Genomic DNA, 17,473 nt, shown 5'->3' on the forward strand with positions numbered 1-17,473 from the left:
AATACTACAATCGCTTTAATCCAAAGCGACAAACATCAGTGAGTAAGTTAAAAACAAGTGAATGGACATCAGTAAGAATAAACAAACAGCTTTCAGTCTGATCAGACACACAGGTGCCGACAGGAAGTGACCAGAGGCGATGCACGACATCAATGGAATTCTCCCCAGAGAACATCATCGTTACTATCAAAAAAAATCATCAACATGTTTTTCTTTTTTTTATTTATAACTTTTAAAAATGTCAACAACTTTTTCAGGATTTTTAAAAACTCATCTCTCAGCAAAAAAAAAAAACCTTAATGGTTCTTGCGTGAAATCCTCCCCTCAGGGTGCAGAAGTCTCCAACAGTTTCAGCAAGAAGCAGAGATAGCTGGATAGAAAATATGAAGCCTGAAAGGCAAAAACCAGAGCAAAAATATTTCAATTAATTACCTGCCTGTCAAAGGTGCAGCTGAGTGCCTCCCTTTCCTCTGCTGTCATGAGAAATTTTACAGCTGGACAGTCAGAAAACTGTACTTGAAAGACTGAGTTGAGAAAATAAGAACTCAGGAAATATGAACACTTTATTTGCAATCTAATATGATAAAGGCAGGTAAATGAGAGAAAATATGGAAGTGCAGATGTCTGGTCGATGGAGACAGTCTAGCTGGTGCATAGTTAATTTAATGTTCTGTATATCACAGTCTAGACTCCTGTTAGAACAACAATGACGTATCAATAAATCTGCATTAAAACAAGCTCAGTATAGGAACAATGGATCATTTAAGAGCAGCTATACTGGTCAGAAAACAGAAAGCTGATTATCAGATGAACCAGAAACCCATCCAGTCGTCTGCTGTCTTTTACTTCCTTTTTCTGTTTTTAAAGAAATGTAAGTAGCCTCTGTGACTCGCTGAAAACTGACCCTGAAATTACCAACATTGAAGAAAATGTCATCATCATCTTGGACATCATCTTTTTGTGATCTGCTCCTTCAATCAGAAAAAACAAAGGAGGCAGCAGCAGATTTATCCCTAGAGACAGACATTTGCTGAAAAAAGACATTTGTTGGAGTGTTTATTTAGGTCTGATGAGTTTTGTTGTCTGTAAGTCGTGCTGTAAAACGCAGGAGAGAATCCAAAGGCCTGATGATAATTTGACTCATAGATAATAGAAAAGCCTGCAAAGAGGATGTAAAGTATTGCATGCACCACCAGATAAACTGCTCAAAAAAAAAACAAAAAAAAAAAACCTCACATTTCAGGATTTTTTTGAGTTCATCACTGAGTGTTTCATCAGCAAAAGAAACACTTTCTTGCTCCTGAGAAAGTTGTTGAAGTGGTGCAGCAGTTTGGCAAATCTAAATTACTTTCTGTTGAAGCAGCCTCTGGCTTCAAACCCATCTTCGTCCTTTTTTTTGTTTTCATCTTTAAGGGTTCTGAATCGGGCAGCCAAGAGGGGAAGACAACTCAGTGGTGGAAGACAGATGCTAGCTAGTCAGGCTAGATTTGCCCTGGGTTATCCCTGCCACCTGCAACACTTGAAGTCTGTTCCAAGGAGGTCTCCATGTCCTCTGCTGTCCCAAAGGTGGGGGGTGAGGCAGACTGCATCCAGGCGTGCCAAGTCCATCGCCTGAGGGTCAGAGACACTGCCAAGGCTTAGTCCACACTCTGTTCACTCCCGTTTAAACACAGAATAGTTCCAGGAAGACAGGGCATCATTTATTATTTGGTGAAACTGAAGCAGAAATTAAGAAAAGAGACAGTGAAGGTAAGTCAGGGAGACAAAAATTACAATTTATGGCAAATCCACTTTTTGGTGGTAAAGTTATTTAAAAATGGATCAACTCACTTACTAGATATTTGGTGGTTTTCTTTATGCTGGTGTGGACTGTTTAGGACTGCCAACCTCAGGTGTTGAAAAAGGAAGCTAAACCAGGAGTAAAAAAAACTGTTTCTTGGGAGTACACTTGAGGCTGGTTCCAAAAGAAATGGACTAAAAAATTAAAAAATGTTAATATTCACCCTCCCTCCCCAAGAAAGAAATATCATTACAGAAGATAATGCAAGTGCATTCTTGCTACCTGTCCCATTTGCTGCACATTGTGGTTTTCTCACCTCTCTGACAGGGAGGTGAGACTGTAGCTATTGGCCAAACGGATTAAGTCCCGCCTCCGTTTAAAGTCTTTGACTGAAAGTCCGGTTGAGACAGTATACCCAATATGGCAACTACGATTCAGTCAGACATCCCACCTTTGCATTTTTTTTTTTTTACTGATGATAGCAGCAGAACATACAGTAGTTTGTGCATGGTGCCTCATCATACTTACATTTGAGTTCAATTTGAGGAGTACTGGAAAGAAGTCTTAAACCCCTAGTCTGAGCCGAGTGGTGGTGAAGGTGGGGTTGAGTGCAGTACTAATGCCAAAAATATACCAGTCACTCTTCTTTTTTACCTGCCACTTTACATAATGTAATAATGTATAATATCAAATCAGGTCTTTCAGTATTCTAGTTATTGGCAATTTTGTGAAAGGAGATGTTTCAACTATGAAGTTTCTTTTTTAAGGTCGGCAAGAGTTTCTATTACAGCCTCAAAGGCTAAGCTAATAAAGCTACAAATGAACCTCGACTAAGAGACAAGACTATCCATTTGTTTTTTTTAAATCTGTTACAATAGTTTTATTTACCACCACCATGACCGGTTAGCTGAACAAATGCACCTGTCACTCCAAAAAAACAAAAAACACACACACACACACACACACACACACACACACACACACACACCCATCTAGTTTAGTGTGCTGCTTCCATTGGACGAAATCTGACATGATGACACATTAAAAGCTGATCCAAAGGTAGGAGCCGGAGAGCTGTACAAGCACAGTTACAGTGTTGTGATTTATTGGCACAGGGAACAGCTGGCTTCCAGAGGATGAGAGGCGGTGCTCATAACATGGATCATAATCTAATGGTAGAATTCTGCCACAGCACACAGCTCTCCAGCCAGCATCTGTTTCAAACAGCGCCTGTGTAGCAATCAGACTCTCTCCAGGGAGGGTGACTATCGACGTGACCAAAGCGGTCTTCTGGCTCTGGCAGCATGACCCTCTATCCTTCGTTTTATTTCACTCTCATTTCATGGATTCCCCCCCCCCCCCCCCCCCCACATCACTCTCACTTATTATTAAAAAAAAAAAAAAAAAGTTCTAATTCCATAATTGATCTTAAACAGTTGTTTTAAGAAAAGCTATCAGAGTAAATGTTGAATCTCAAACACCAAGCCAAAGTTTAGACAGCAGCCTAATTAGCTGTTTAATTAATTAGAGTCCAACCTTCTTATCACCGATGCTTATTCTACCAAATCGATTTCAATTCCACACACAGACTTTCTCTGGACTTTCCTCCGTCTCTTCGAAGAAAGGAAAACGATGCCTCACATAAATCAACGCTGCATGTGGCCTTTAGGTGTATCGGCAACAGAAATGAGCTCTTCTTGTATTTGAAACAGCACACACACCTTCAATCAGCTTCTGTTTCACGCAATTACATCACTGTTTAAAGCGCAGTGATTAGACCTCGGAGCTGACGTGCTGTAATATGATGGAACAAAAATCAAACACTTCTCCTGACTTTAGGAACTTTTGCACATGAAGCTAGCCGATGTAACAGCTACAATTCTGATGGAGTTTCTGATCTATCCCTTATCAATACCACTTTTCTCATTCGAGTCACGGGGTGGCTGGAGCCGATCCAAGCTGTCATTGGGCGAGAGGCAGGGTACACCCAGGACTGTCCGCCAGCCAATCACAGGACACACACACACACACACACACACACACACACACACACACACACACACACACACACACACACACACACACACACACACACACACACACACACACACACACACACACACACACACACACACACACACACACACACACACACACACACACACACACACACACACACACACACACACACACACACACTGTTCCCTTTGCAACAAAGCTCTGAAAATAAAAACAGTTTACCGACTGCTCAATACTGCTTACAATAAGGTTTTACCTCCAATCTCAGAGAAACTTTAGGTCTTCAACGTGAGAAGTGGACTGAGAGAAACACATTTGATTGAAATGCCAGCTGAAATGATATAGGGAGATATAGAAGAGTGTAAGTGTCTCTTGGAAGGAGTACGGTCTGTATATATCACACCCTCTCCACACTGGCCATGCCATCAGTCAAGTCTCACAGCACTGCAGTCAAAAGGTGGATGGAAAAAATAAATAAACGGCACATGAGATTTGTGTTCCATTCCGTCCTCTAAATCTCGTCCCATTTATCTCGCTCTGTGACAAACTAGCTTCAGCAGTGAAGTGTTCGCATGAGAGAAGGATTGAAGGACAATACTGGGTTTTCTCTCTCAAAGTTCCATCCATTTTCTGCCGCTTATCCGGGGCCGGGTCGCGGGGGCAGCAGTCTTAGCAGAGACACCCGGACTTCCCTCACCCCAGACACCTCCTCCAGCTCTTCCGGTGGGACCCCGAGGCGTTCCCAAGCCAGCCGAGAGACATCCAGTTGACCCCAACTTTTGATTACAAGCTATAGAGAAACACCAGAGCTGGATGATACCAACCAGAAGTCCTTTCGAGGTCGTTGGATTGAATGATTGATGAATTGAAAATGATTAGTGGCCATTATCCTGTTTTCAAATGTGTGCTCAGAGTACGTTGTCATTTATTGAACATATTAATGGTAGGGTAGGTAATAAAGTTTTTGGTTGAAATTGTCTTTGTGTGACAGGGATTAAGATTGTGATGTGCTCTGAAAAAGGAACAAAGAAAATCCATCTGTAGCAGCTGTAAGCCTGTAAAAACGTCCACCAATGTCGGATGATGGTTTGTGTTTTATAAACCAATCAAGCCTCTCAAAGCTATGCGTGCACGAAAGCATGAGCTGAAATCGGCTTCTGGACCAATGGCACTAGTGCATGTAAGTGAGGGGCGGGGCTTTTGAGAGAGAACAGAGGGGAGGGGTGAGTGAATACGGAGAACAGAGGGGATGCTACTTAAAGAATCATGCTAGTTTTTGAAAATTACCCCCCCCCCCCCCATGACTTGTATCTTAGACAGCTGAGCCCACAAGGACGCACGTGAAGAAATAAAAAAAAAAGTTATACACTGCTTTCAAAAATCAATTGTAATTACTCCCAGTAGATCACAATAACACACAATCTGGAACTTTTCACTCCAACAACTCACTGTTATTAAATCCTCTGATGTGCAATAAAATGATCAAGTGTTTTTATGTGCACCGTGTGCATGATCAGTCTTTTTTCTGTGTTCCTGTAAAAGCTCAAACTACATAAGCAGCTCTGCTCCTGCTCTTCTACTCTTTAACTGTGTGCCTATCCTGCTCTGTAATGCTAACACTGTAAATGTCACTGTTGTGGGATAAATAAAGTTTTACGTTATCTTATCCTGTCCTAATTATTTTCACTGATAACACAACCCATTGGCACAACGGACCGTTTTCCATCATGTCCCGTGTTTGATGATTCCTGTCGAACAAAATGGGCTCCTTTAAACTCCGAAAAGTGTGTTGTCAAGATTTTGAATTATATGTGCCAATCACCTGACTCCAGGTTGAAAACCAATTGATATTGATCAATTTATATCAAAAGATTGTATATATAGGGGGCGCTGGTGGTGCAGTGGCAGTACACGCGTCCCCATGTATCGAGGCTGTAGTCCTCACGCAGGCGGTCCGGGTTCACAGGGTTCACAGACTAAACACATATGTTTAGTCTGTGCGTCTTTTTCAACATGTCAAGCAGAGACAGTGCGCTTCCTCACCGCTGTGACCGTTATTTAAAACTTATGGCCCCACGGAGCTCGATTCTGAAAAATGTCCACAGGCCTGATTGAATGTTATCCGGCTTCCGACATCATTTCAATGCCAAATATTTTTGGGAGCAGGTGCGGGCTTGGCTTGGCTGTGCAATCATCAATAAAGCACATCTAAAAAGAGGGCAAAATCTGGAGCAACGCACTGACATGAGATCAGGGAACAGCAGGGCGGCCATTCTGTCAGCCTCAGCCCGCTGAAAAGAGCCGTTTAATGTTCTGTTTAATGATCGTAGAAAGAGCTGCTGGTGATTTCCTCTGCCACCAATTACACCCACATTGTTATTCTAACGGCCATCAGTTCTTTAATTAGGCACTTTCAATTACAAAATGAAACAGAGCAACAAAGTGATTGGTAAATGGGGACAAGATGCTGCAAAGAGTTTGACAAACTCGAAGGATTCGAGCAAGGAAAATTTAAATAGATTTTGACCTTTTCAAAACAAGTGAGGCAGAACCTGTCCGATGCTGCAGAGGTGAGAAAGCATCTGTTTTTCCTCTCAAGATGGAATCGTTCTTCAATTCAACAGCTTTCCGTCATTTCATATAGAAACAGTCTGCGCTCATAAACTGAAATTATAACTGAGTAGTTATGTTTCTTTATTTGATAGCGTGATAGCTTTTGCCTAAATTTATGAATGCTCACATGAAAAGTCCTGGCGTACAATCGGAGGACCAGCAGCATTCAGCATATGGCATGGCATAAAATCAACATGTACCAAATCCAGCCCCTATCAAAAGGCTGTTTTCCCCCTTTCTTTCATGAGTGTGAGATGAAACAGAGCAAATGTGTCTGGACATCTCTCTCCTCACCCCTCCATCTGCTCTGCTGCTGATGAAGAGGCTTCCAGATAACTCCCAATTTTCAGTTGCACAGCAGATGACACGAAGCAGCACATCACCTGTTCCAACATCGAGTCCAAGAGGAGTAACAGGATCAGAGTTCATGGTTCATGTCACAGGAAACTCTGCATACGAAACAGAACCCTTTGACACTTCACGTCACAAACACATGTATAAAGATCATGTCCATGCACTTTATATTACAGGGATACTTCCACCCCTAAGATTGGACAGGGTCAATTTTAAAACAGTGAATAATTCCTACAATAATTCCACCATTTGTTTATTTGAAAATGTAATATAAAATAGCATATAAAATAGCATTATAACTGCTAAAAATGTTCAACTGATGCAACGACATACAAGCTATCAATTGTTGGGGACTTTCAAATAAATTCTGCTTCGACAGCTACTTTGGCCAGAGGCAAACTTGATTAAATGTACACATGAATTGAAAAAATATCTCTCTGACGTTGCATGTTTCCATTTACAGACATGATATCTAGAATTTACAGCATTGAAATGTTGTTCCTGTTGCTGTTTTGTAATCATTTACGGCAGAGCCTGACTGAGCCGATAATATCAGCCGACATTATCATATCCGGTATCGGCCAATTTTAGCGCAGATTTGCACCGATATTACGAGATTTATTCCTATTTCATTTACGTTTACATGAGCAGTCCTCTTACCAGCAGAGGGCGCTATATGGATTGTTAAAAACAATACCACTCTCCAGTGTTAAGAAGTTTACACCTTTCCACAAGAGCCATATTAGTCAAACCAAATGTATGGTTATTATTCCATCACTTGGAAGCCCCTGGAAGTTTTTCAGAGCCGCATTGACACACACACAAACACGCATGCGCACACGCACACGCACACACACACACACACACAGAGAGAGAGTGATAAATTCACAGATACAAACTGCATGTCATTAGGATCCTCCTCCTGCTCAAAGCTAACACCCAGGATATATTGACAATGGGTGAAATACAGTCAGAGTCTCAAGACAACAATTAATTGCCCTCTCTAAATCCCTCATCCTGTGGGCAGCCGAGCTACGTGCTCAGTGTTCTGCGAACTCTTAATCAACAAGACGTAAACAGTAAACAACCATCAGCAGATAAAGAACAGCTCTGCCTTCCTGCAGCACAGACCGAACAACCTGATAAGACAGAGAACATGTAAACCCCATTTGAAGAAAAGTTCAAGAACATAACTTCTTATGGCCCTGTGTAGTGATTCTAGCCGTTGTTGATAACTACTTGTCATGTGGAGACAGATGTTGGTTGCGTTGCTGCAGCTTTTTAACCTGTTTTGGCAAAGTATGCTGCATGACTTGTATCCAACTCCTAACTTCCAGTTTTTTTTAAAAAAAACTCTGAAACGTAACCATAGTCTTTGCTTCCTGTTTTTCTCTCCTTGGACAGAATGGCTTATCTACGCTTGTTAGTGCAGGTCACTTTTTTGGTTTGTTGCATCATGTTGCAAAGCAACTACTGCCACCAATTGGCTTTATTGTGAACTCCACCTCTGCACATCTCAGCAGGGAGAACATGCTGATATGTTCCCAAATTTATTTATTTTTTTACATGAACAGCCCTATGCTAGATTCTAAGCACAGGTTTCTCTAAACCGCCTCTCCATTTTAGATTTGTCCCGCTGCGTTTGTACTCATGCACTGCTACAGAGGGCCAGACTTTTGGAAGTTTTTTCTCTTTGCATCAAATCCACATGACTCACTTTATGTTGTGAAAAACTTTAAAATCCTGTAGTGACTGAGGTAGCAGAGAAGGTTATTTTTATGTTTCTAAAGAGTACCGAGAGTCTTTAAAAAGGATCAACATAATGTGGTGCAGTTAGGACTGAAATGCCACAGACTCATTTTTAAAAAATTGAAAAAACCTTTTGCAAGCTAAAAACGTTTAATACAAAATCCTCTTTTATTGATGCCTCTGAATCAGATAAAGCAGCCATGCTGAATCATCTTTGAACAATATAAAGTTTGCGAGGCTTGATGCATCAGAAAACAGGCCATAACAACCTAAACAGGGTGGACTCAAAAGGAACACACAAGCTTTCAAGGGAGTGAATGGATTGAACTTGCAACCCGACCTTTCATTGATTTGGATACATGTAATGAATCAAACACAGTTACACAAAGAAGCTCAAGGTAAATTAAGCTTTACAAATATCAAACTCAAAACATTTCCAGTTTCGGTGTTTATGAAGATACATTGTAACAAGTTGGCAACAGTTTAGAGATTCCATGTTCACTGAGAGCAGTGTTTTCCTCCCGTTTGGAGGAGGAAGACTCCGACTCAAACAGATCACATGGTCTCTTTTTTCTCCATGATGAGAAATTATTTAAATGACAGCGGAAAAACTGTTGTTGGAACATGAGTATGTTTTATGCACATAGTGCCGGTGGTGTTGTGCCCAATTATAATCTCCCCTTCGTCAACTTGCCATATTCACTAGACGGCCATGTTTCTGCGATGTCACGCTCAGGCTTGGTCTCCCTCGGACTTTCATCATTTTCTACGGCTGTGTTCCGTCATCGGATGTATAACGCTCAACCTCACAAAGCAATTTAAATTAACTTCTGGGGAGACGAAAGGCTGAACGGCTGCACCTTCCATACTTTCAAAAAGTCAAAATAATTCAGTAAAATCGGCTGCCTGTAATGTAATCCATGTTACAATAAAAGTATAAAAAAGTATATATGAAGTTGCTCGTCTGCATGAGAAAAAGAAAGAAAAGTGTAATTGTTGCGAGTGGTTTCCAAAGTTGCTCCAACATGGTTCAAAAGTTGCAGCATATCCTCTCACCCTCCTGAACAATTCACCAGCCTCGTCCATTTTTCAGCCTCACTGATTCTTCCCTTGCTAGGCAAGACAAGCAATTGAAGGGGAGGAATAAAAAGAATACCGCAAGGGACCAGTGCAACCCTGACATACAGGTTGGAGTTGGAATGTTTTGTTCTTGTTTCAGTGTACCTGTCAGAGCTTTGGACTGGAGAGAGACCTGTGTGTAACAGGATGTTTCTTCCCTTCAGGGGCAACAAAGACACGTTGGCGGTAGGTAACCTTGCTGGGGTTGATCGTTATAAGGAACAAGACAGAGGTGCTAACGATAGCCTGAAACATGGAAGCATGGACCAACATTTATAATGCAACAAATCCCCAGAGGAAGTGAACCGAAAGTAACACTAGGCTCGTCAAAAGGCTATTAAACCTTTTTTTTCCCCCCAATAGTCGTCTAATTCGCAGCCAGACAATTGTGGTTGTTAAACATGCAGCACTATGAACATATTCTCACCTTGCATTTGTGAGAGAATGTCAGTAGACGGGACAGTTGGGGGCAGAAGAATAAAGTCTAGAAACAAGGGACAACCTCTGGTGTTAAGGAAAAAAGCTCATGTTAAGTGCAAAAACAGAAGTACCAGAAATGTCCACTTGAAACTGGCAGCCAAAGTCCAGCAAGTCTGACTAAGACCAATGTTAAAATGCCAATTTCAAAAGTTGAAAGAAACTTATTGCTTCCAGTAGCTTTTGTCTTTATTGGCACAAACTGTCTCTCAGTGGGGGATTTATAATTCATCCATTTTTGTCATACAAGATAAGTGAGAATAGATAAGAGATGCATAATTACGGGCATGGCTGATCTAACTGACAGGCTAGTGTGTGGTCGCCGTTTTCCAAAAGCTTAAAGGCCCGCCTCAGCTTAAAGTCTTTAGAAAGTTAGTTTGAGACAGCATTTCCGATATGGCGTCTGCCATCGTTGGATTTGATTTTGCTTACAAAAAGTGGCGCTCTACAAATGCTAGTTGGCTGTACGGCCTGCACACTGGCACTGTTAGTCCAATTAAAACTTTTTGTTATTCATCCTGGATGCTTTTACACACGTGTCTTTGGTCTTAAAAAGGCTGAACAAAATCACCACCTACTTTCTTTTAGTCCTCAGATGTTTTGTTTAAGTACAGTCTCACTTTAGTATGCTAAGTACCTCAAAAATGTAACGGTCTGTTCCTAACAAACAGGTAATTACGTTTAAGTGGCTCGCTTTATGATTTACCAACAGGTCAGTTGCACTTTGGGTGAATAGTATTTTCTACCTTCCAATTTGCATTTTGCCTGCACAATTTTACCATCCAGCCTGGGGATTTGAGCTAATGACTATTAAGTCAAAATCCAATTTCCAATCATCACTCAAAGAACAAATGAGAATTCTGTTCCTTTCTGTCCCTCCGTGCCTCCTCCATTATTTGTCTGTGATGAAGACCTAATTGTCTACAGCAACAACGAAAAAAATGCAGGTGTCTGGAGTGGGTGAAATTCATAATGAATTGGTGTTCACCAGACATTTTCCTTTAGAGGTAATTAAGAACTGAGGTGGTAGCTTGCAGAAGAGGCTGCACTCTGGGAGCAGCACTGAACATAAAGCAAATGAAAAGCGTGCTACAGAGAGCCAAACCTGACATTAATTAAATGCAAAAGAAGCTTGCTGGAGAAGCAGCTAGCTCAATTATACTGTGACAGCAGAAGGGGAGCCAGGAGAGCAGGAGTATTGGTAGCACACTCAGACACATGCATAGTGCTCTGTCAAGGAGCTAAAGGTGGCTGGAACATTCAAATTACTAAGGAGGAGATTGAGTTGAGTTGTTGAGGATGATCAAAAGAGAAGACCAAGACACAATGGCTCTAGATGTGTCAATGATCCACAGCAGCTAACGATCCATTTGAATTCCAGCACATTTTCTATCTGCTAAGCATTTCATTTCCCAGGAGGTCCGTCGGAGCCATCAGATAAGCACTGATGAGCACCGGGGAGGCATCCGGGATCGATCAGCCTTCGTCCATGCTGTAGAAAACCTAGCAATTTTCAGTCTGCCAGGCTCCACTTTAACAATCCATCAGACGGACAGTGTTGAGGAGATACGATGTATTCAGGCACCCTTAATGGAATGATTAACAGAGGCTAAAGCAAAGACTAGCCCACAAAGGTGCTGTCAAGTGTACTTCATTGAGGTCGGTCAGGCCATATACTTATACTGTAATATTCAAAAGAAAATGTGCTTTTCATTCAAAATTACAACAAAAATACAGTTACAATAAAATGTAACTTCCATGTTTGTTGTTGTGTCATATGGGCCTATTAACTAAAGGTTGTTTTATGTGTGCTATCGGTATCGGACTATTATTGAAGAGAAATCAAAAATAAATGTATTCGTCTTGATTTCTCTTCAATAATAGTCAACAAAAAAACCCACCATGATTAAACTAAACAGCTCGTCATCATTCATGCAAATCTAGTAGATCACCTGTAAAACGGCAAAATGTCAATATGCAAACTGCTCCAAAAATGAAAGTGAAAGTTAAAATTGCGCTTGCAGCAGTGAGTGACCTAGTAACAGGTGGTATCATCTGCGTATAGTTGTTGTAATAGAGACCAATCCCGTTATGGACGTGCCACGTGACCCAAACACAGTGAAGGTATAACAGCTCAGGGGCCAGAAACAGGCAGCCAGCGGGCCAGATGCGGCCCGCGTTCCGCCTATTGAGGACCCCTGTCCTAAAGAGTCCTCCATAAATGCATTTAAGGCTTGTCCAACACTTCAGGTATTTAAATGGAGTGTATCCTGATGCAGTCTTTAGGTACAAGGTGACCAGGGGTCTGTACTATGAAGCGAGTTCCACATATCCAGGGTCTCTTTGGGTGATCTGGCTTCACTAACCCTGACATGAGAGATCGTGATTCATTGTCATACGAAGCTGGTTATCAACCCAGATTTGCCAAGAGCAAAGTTACCTTCATTTAACCTATCACGATCATCTCTGTGTCTGCCGTAGGCAGATTGTCATATAAACAAACTCTAAACAAACTATATTAACAATACAAACACATTTAGGACAAACAAGCTCCCTAAAGTTACACAGCTGCAGCAACAAATCCACAAAGGGCATAAAAAAGGAAAATCGGAAAGTGATAAGGAAGTAAATTGGTTAGATGTGCAGCGTAAGTTACCGTGACGATATACCCAGGTAAGAAGTGAACAAACCCCTCGTAAAAACTACAAACCAAGGGTTAACCCTTAAATTACCTCGCTAATCTCAAATCTCTCAGTCCTGTGGATTCAGGGAGGACGTTGCGGTGTCATTTTTTCATTTGGTTCAGTTTGCTTTCACACTGCTCTTTGTCAAGCGCACCACAACCTGTCAAAAAATGTGTACCTTAGCCACCCATCACTAGTTGGGGCTGCAGCAACAGTCAGTGGTTACTACCAACCGGCCTAATGCTGCACTGTTATCTGAAAGTAACATAGAGTAATATGTAGACTGTGTGAGGTTAAACTGGCATATTGACCGGAGCAATGTGTAACCACACTTTGCACAGGCATGGAGCACAGACTGGCGTTATTTAGCAATCCTAACGTTAGCCATGTTTTTCAAATATAATTAACTTTGTTTACAGAAAAAGCCACATTCAACCCAGAATAAAGTTTTAGTTTAATTTCCTTGTTTGGGTGGAATGGGAGCGAACAGGGTCCCCTCTATTTTTAAGCAAACCAGAGTTCAGTTCTTTGGTCCACACTCGTGTATTTGAGTATTCTCACCATCCCATACCAAACAAACTATCTGTCAAAGCACATCAGCATTTTATCTTTGGCATGTGAGTTGGAATGTAATTCAAACCAACCATGGTGTCATCTCCCATTCTCTCTAGAATCCATCTGCATCTTGCACATGCTGTTTTGATCTTTACTTTACAATGGAGTCTCTGTGGTTTTGTGTTGAACTTCTCTTCTGCCTTTTAATCACACACACTTTTATCTTCTGCAGTGACCTCACCTCAGCAGGAATGATCACCTTGCCTTCACGTTGAGACAGATGCTCCACACATTTAAGCGAGAGGCTCGGCAATAGAACCTCATTGATTATTTACATTTCCCCACAGGTTGACAGAATTGGTCAGGATGTAATGTTAATTTACATCATGTGTTCTTCAGATTAAAAGAAAGGTTAGCGGTAAATCTTTATTTACTTATTTTTGGTGCAGGATCATGGAGCATGGCTTTAGCTTACTCTGCATAAGTGATGGACACAGCACACTCAGTACTGATATCTGTGGCTATTTAAGAAAGAGGCCGAAACAATGTACATGTTGTGTAACATCTATGTGCGGTAGTATTTGTGTGTATCAGAATGCATGCTTGAGAGAAAGCTTTATGTCAGTCTTGATCGTGTTTGAGTGACAAAGAGAAGCAGATCTTTTATAGCCTGGGTCAGCTTTGGGTTTGAGTTTTGTCTTGAACAGGGTCCTGGAAGTAATCCACCACAGCTCAGTTAAGACTAGTGAGTATCAGGAGAGGTAGCTGCAGTGAGTGCTTCTTCTTCTGGCATCACCAAAATGGCTGCACAAGTTACAAGACAGGGCGGAACCAAAGCATGCAATCATACAGTCCTCTGTCCCATCAATATGTTCTTTAGACTGTTTGACTGCACTGATATGGGATCTAGGGAGTGACACTGAAATGGAGCGAAAGTGCACTGTATACATGCAGGGCCATGTAGGCCAATCTCAACCTATGTAAATATGTGCTAAAAAACAAGAAGCCTATTAATGATCCCTTTCAAAACAAGTCTTCGACAATGCTACTATCCACCTTACAGCATCTTTTATAAAAGACCAACACGTTTGTGATGACAGCACATTTCTACTGAAAACAACATGAGGGGCTAGGTCTTAAAAGAACTGTTCTGGTATGAAACCAATAATGACAAATTGCATAGTAGCCTACAGCACCCTCACTGCACTATGCATGTTGAGAGCTGTGTAAGTCATGGCCCTTAATCGTTGTCATCTTGAACAAGGGTAGTTAAAGGAAGTAACTTTTTGAAGCAACAGCATTAAAACAAAACAAACTGCTGTTTGGAGACACCTCCGCTATTCTGAAGCCTCTGTTCTAAAAGTCTTCATAACAAACATCATGTTCACAATATACTTTAAGGCTAACTGCTAACGATAAGTTGTTACCACCTGTCAACTCCTGCCATCTAATTATGACCATTTGTAGGAGCGAACCAGCCTTAACAAGTCAACAAGAACACAGCATGGAGACAACAGAGAGTAAACACCAAAACAAGAAACACACTTATTTCTGAAGGAAAAGCAGATCCTCCTTTCAAAGCATTGCATCATGATCATCACAGAAACTGCGTGATGTGCACTTCATCACATGTTCAAAAGAAGGCTCCCCTCTCAGCAGCCCCCCTCCTGCCTTCCACACAAGACCACCGACTGTAGAGCAACACATGTTCATGTTGTAGGCCCACACACGTCATTACAAAGCACACACACATTACAGCAAGCAGCAGACAGGGCCATAAACACTATCTCTAAATGATAGGATTAGATCGGCTCAGCAGCCCATGATTTAATGCATGAATATGAATTTAAGAGCCATTATTGAGCGTTGGAGTCAGTTGCGTTCACTGACAGAATATATGTATTGCAACTATAGGCTAAATGCAGTAATGACGTTTTGTTAAATGAACCAACAAAACAAAAGCAGCACCAGCCATAAAATAAATCGTTGGCACGGCGGCCTAAAATACTAAAAAATCACTTACTGTTAGATGCTCGCAGGTGCATCAACTTGGAAACAAAGTCCACCACAGGTATCACTTGAGGCTGGAGTCCAGAGCAGCTGTATAATACATCCGCTGTCCTCCTCTGTAAAGAGTTACGTTATACCTGTGCCCTGCATCACAGAAAAGTTGGTTAAGTTGGTTTGGATAATTTTCAACAAATTATGGTACTGTCCTTTGAAATGTAGTTCTAATTGGATTCATTTATACTGCTGCATTCAAATGCTGCTCGGAAATATTCAAAGTCCCATTTGTGTAACGCAGTATTGGATCAAACGCTTTCAGGAAATAAATCCACAATGATGTGCGAAATGAAACGTAAAACGTCACTCATCGTGCGCCTCTAAAACAAAACAAAGCCCCTTCTAAACTCACTATTTTTAATTAACAAGAAATGCACACGAACACCAGCTCAAGTCAACAAATAAAGAACTCAGGAAAAAGTTAGGATTTGACGTCATATGTGTTAACACGGAGCATAATATGTTTTGCTAATGTTAAGTGTTGTTTTCATGAATTCACGTATTACACACAAACAATTTTTTCGCAAAAATATAACTCACAACACAGACCTTCACACATCTTCTTTGTAGTATATGGGCTTGTTTTTTATTTATTAAAACGTTCCACCTTTCCAAACTGAAATCATGTGAACACACTGAAGTCGGAAAAATTACTTCACAACTCGGAAACTGGGACCATCAGAGGAGCACCTGAATGCAGCATTAGGCCCTGTGTTAATTCATAGCAGAACCAAAATCCCCAAAGCTGGAAGTAAAACAGTTTCTGCCAAGCAATAGCAGAGACAAGGCTGCTTTAAGGATGTATTTGTTCTAAAACATTGTGCTTTCAATTTGGTTGTTAATTGGATAACAAAGGAGTACAATGAGAGTAGAGCTACAACCAAAACATGACAAACTGTGCATTCAAAAACAGTATAGTGCACTAACTAATGACTGACACAAGGCTTCTCATATATAGTCTATGGCTCAAGGATAGCACAAAGCTTGAACTGATGGTGGATGCAGTGGGCACGTCATCCAAACATTTGTGAATCCCTCATCCTTTAGTTTTTAGCCTACCTGTGTTTCTTCATCATCAGAGAAACATGTGTGTGTGTGTGTGTGTGTGTGTGTGTGTGTGTGTGTGTGTGTGTGTGTATGTGTATCTCTGTTGAGGATGTCTGAGTCATTCATCCAATAGGTGTAATAGGTTCATAAAGTAGAGGAACTTCATTTTTTTTAGCTGAGACTTAAAGGATCCATGGAAGACATTTTGGCACCACTCTGCTGCCACCTATGGGCTGCTGACCAAACAGAAACACATTTTGTACCTGAAAGTAAGGCTGCTCAAGTCAGTGAAAAAAACACTAATACATCCATGATTTATGTTTTAGTACAAAAATTAAATGATCTGCGACTCAAGACTAACTTCACTGTTTCACAAAGTGAGAAATTTGTCCCGGGCTCTCCACACATGCTGCACCTGTAAAAACTCTGCATTTGGAAGACATATTCAAAATTCAATTTAGATGTACATATGTGGCAGTAAACGTCTCTTCAAATTCTTGTGAATGGCAAAAATGAAACCACTGAAGGAAATAATAGAATAAAACTATGGTGGAACAAAATAAAACATTTTTAAGCAGGACCAGCAGGGGGCAGTGATGCCCTATCAAATACACCGTAGAGCAGATACCAGAAGGATCATGAGTGATTGGAAAACCTCCACATTTCATATTTCACAGTTCTTCTTCTCTACATTAGTCACTTCTTGAGTACATCATTTTTATTGCTCCTCGGAAAATTGAAGTCCTGTCCTGAACAATGTGAAAATGAACATCATCACACTTTTGCTGCCTAGGAGGTAAATTCAGGACAAAAAAAAAGGTCCGCTCCTCCTCTTGGACTGTCTTATTTAACAAGCCTCAGTGACAGATGGTTTCTATAACCTGTAGCCAGAAAAGATTTTTATCATTTCGGTTCAAGAACAAATTCACCCCAGGGAGTTGTCTCTTTTGAAGTTTAATTGACGATAAATAATCGTACAGTCCAAACTAAAAGGGCCAATGCAGTAAAATGT

At 41.0% G+C, this 17,473-nt stretch overlaps 1 long non-coding RNA gene across 1 annotated transcript; it reads right to left on the bottom strand.

The window, feature by feature from the left end:
• Positions 1-206: 206 nt before the first annotated feature.
• On the bottom strand, positions 207-15,550 carry LOC306839620. Its single transcript, XR_013781223.1, has 3 exons — positions 15,374-15,550; positions 1,835-1,908; positions 207-1,716 (listed from the first exon to the last, which is right to left on the bottom strand). It is a non-coding gene; the product is annotated as an uncharacterized lncRNA (long non-coding RNA).
• Positions 15,551-17,473: the final 1,923 nt, after the last annotated feature.

The sequence above is a fragment of the Symphodus melops genome (genome assembly GCF_947650265.1).
Source record: "Symphodus melops genome assembly, chromosome: 18".
In the NCBI taxonomy this organism is placed as follows: Eukaryota; Metazoa; Chordata; class Actinopteri; order Labriformes; family Labridae; genus Symphodus; species Symphodus melops.